At 57.0% G+C, this 2,804-nt stretch overlaps 1 pseudogene; it reads right to left on the bottom strand.

Moving 5' to 3' along the window:
* Positions 1 to 266: 266 nt before the first annotated feature.
* LOC124663203 lies at positions 267 to 2,161 on the bottom strand (annotated as a pseudogene).
* Between the last annotated feature and the right edge of the window lie 643 nt (positions 2,162 to 2,804).

The following is a 2,804-nucleotide window of genomic DNA, read 5'->3' as shown; positions in this document are numbered from 1 at the left end:
CCACTCTATGCACTTCCAACCAAAGTGACATACATTCCCTTGCCCGACGAGTGGCCAGGGTGCCATTGATGTCGTCGACCCAGCGGTTCTCAACCATGGCCTGAGCGACGGTTCTGGAATTCTTGATGCAGACATGCAAGGTAATCCCAGGGCCGAAGTCTGCAGCAGCTCTCCCACAAATCCAACGATCACGCCATCAATCTTGCTAACTTGTCTTTAAGTGTGCATGTATCGTCAAAATTGCACCAGAACAGTTACAGAAAAAATCACCAGTAATCCCTACACGAGCACTCTCCATGTTTGAAATGGTGAAACCTGTTCCTATGTCTCATAACAATCTCCCTGTCGAAGACCTTAGATATCAACTTGGTATAGTCATGGCAGTCAGTGCACACCCTTAAGTTCTTCACAATCCTAATCACAGTGCCTTCTGGCGACGTGATCAGACCGAAGGCAAGGGCAAGCTTCTCACTGTGCAAGGACATTGCGCTTTCTTTCTCCTCTTCCTCAATATCGAATAGTACCTCTTTCGTGTTGGCAGCGTACCCTTGTAACCTGAGCCTATGGTTCATCTCTGCAAGCATTGTGTCAATCTCATTGTGTCTGGGGTGTGACTTGCTCCCAACGAAGAACTCATGCACATTGCCATAAACCTCAATGACACTAGCTACATCCAGGCACCTTTCTCACTCCCTTGGGCCTTCATTACGTCCCAGACTTTGCTGACACCCTTCCAATTCTGCGAGTCGGAGTAGATATTAGACAGCAACACATGAGCCGCGTCATTTCTGGACTCCATCGCAGTGAACTTGTCCATCGCGTATTTTCCCAGCTCGACTTTGTTGTGAATCCGAGAAGCATTGAGGAGTGCTCCCCAGACGCCTTCATGTGGCTCCACCGGCACCGCATTGATAAAACCGACGGCGTCATCTAGACGCCCCGCTCGACCATACAAATCGACCATGCAGCCGTAATGCTCAAGCCAAGGGTCAACTCCATGCTTGCCCCTCATCGAATCGAAGCACGCCCGTCCCTCGTCAACCAACCCGGCCACGGAGCATCCGCGAAGCACCGCGACGAAGGTGACAGCGTTAGGCTCGACCCCCACGCCCTCCATGCGCCTGAACAGCTCAAGACACTCCTTCCCCATGCCATTCTTCGCGAGGCCACTCAGCGCGCCGGTCCAGGTGTAGACGTTCCTCTCGCTCATGGTCCCAAACACCTGCATCGCCATGGACGCTACGCCGCACTTGGAATACATATCCAGCAACGCCGTGCCCAGCGTGACAGAGAGTTGCGTCCCATGGCTGCGCACGTAGGAGTGCACCCACATGCCACGCTCGAGCACGCCCATCTGCGCGCACGTGGCGAGCACCGACACCAACGCCGCCTTGCCGACGGCCGCTCCGGCCTTCTGCATTTCGTCGAACAACGTCAAGGCTTCTCTTGGCCTGCCCGTGTGGACACCCCGCGATCATCGCGCTCCACACGACGTGGTCTCTGTGCGGCATTGCGTCGAACAGGTCGCGCGCGGAGTATACGTCGCCTCCCGCGGAAAGGTCGCCCAGCATAGCGGTGAGGGAGACCAGGTCCGGCCTCGCGATCTCCGCGAAGGAGGCCCGCACGGCACCGGCGGAACCGAGCGCGGCGTACATGGACACGGTGCCGCTATGCACGTGCGGGTCCGCCGCGTGCGCGGACCCCGCGAGCAGGTCCACGCACACGTCCGGGGGCACGGGAATCGCCGATGCGGCGGCGGCAGCCAGGGAGGTCGCGGCGCGGACGAGGAAGGTGAGTGGGTAGTGGTCGGGCGCGAGGGGGAGCTCGCGGGAGGCCGCGAAGGCGAGGTCGGGGCGCGGCCCGCGCGCGACGGCGCGGAGGAGGGAGTTGTGGACGAATAGGGTGGCGGGGCGCCGCGGGAGGAGGAGGCGCGCGTAGGAGAGGTGGTTGGAGGAGGCGACGGCGGCGGCGTGATCGCAGTCGGAGGCGAGGCGGCCGACACGAGGAGGTGCGCGTGGATCTGGCGGAGGAGGGACTGGGAGGAGGCCGCGGCGCCGGCGAGGGACGAGCAGCGTGGCGGGGTCGCGGGGCGGAGCAATGCCGGAAGGGTGGCATTTTGGGCCGACGCCGAATGCGGAATGCCATTTGTGGTCCTACACATTTGATCGAATTTGACCGGGGTGGCGCTAAATAAAAGTAAAGTAGTGTACTAAATTTCAACATTGAACCGGGGGGACGTCCCTTTTCTCTATTTTTTTTTTCAACATTTGAAGTGCCAAACTTCTACGGAGTAATTTTTTTTCCACTTTCCAACCTCCAGCGCCTGGCCTTCCCGTGCCTCCTCGATCTGCAGCGGTGCTCTCCCGCTCATCCTTGAATTCGGCGGTCATCCCACCGCGCCTCATCGACCTCCAGTGTTTTTGTCGGAGGACGACAATGACGATTTCGAGTTCGGCTCGGATGGTGACGGCACCGGCGGCGAAGCCGATAGCTTCTTCGATTACAACGCCTTTGACCGCGTTTAGATTTGTTTTTTTAATCGTCCTATAGTTCAAATTTGGCAAACTTTATATGAACTAAAATGAAATCCGACGTCTTTTGTGCAAGTTCAAATTTTATGAAAATTTAAATTTCTCAAGTGCCGCTGTTCCGGAGTAGCCGATGATGCAACACCTCTCAAATTGGAAAGCATGTGTCGGCACCCCCGATAAGAGACTGCCGACACATTCTGGTGTCTATTTAGAATGCGCCGGTGGAGATGCTCCATGCTCCAGATCATGGTTTGAAAAGCAGGACGGCGTCAC

The sequence above is a fragment of the Lolium rigidum genome, chromosome 6 (assembly GCF_022539505.1).
Source record: "Lolium rigidum isolate FL_2022 chromosome 6, APGP_CSIRO_Lrig_0.1, whole genome shotgun sequence".
Classification (NCBI taxonomy): Eukaryota; Viridiplantae; Streptophyta; class Magnoliopsida; order Poales; family Poaceae; genus Lolium; species Lolium rigidum.
The sequence above is the reverse complement of the archived record's forward strand: the minus strand, read 5'-3'. Positions and strand labels throughout refer to the sequence as shown.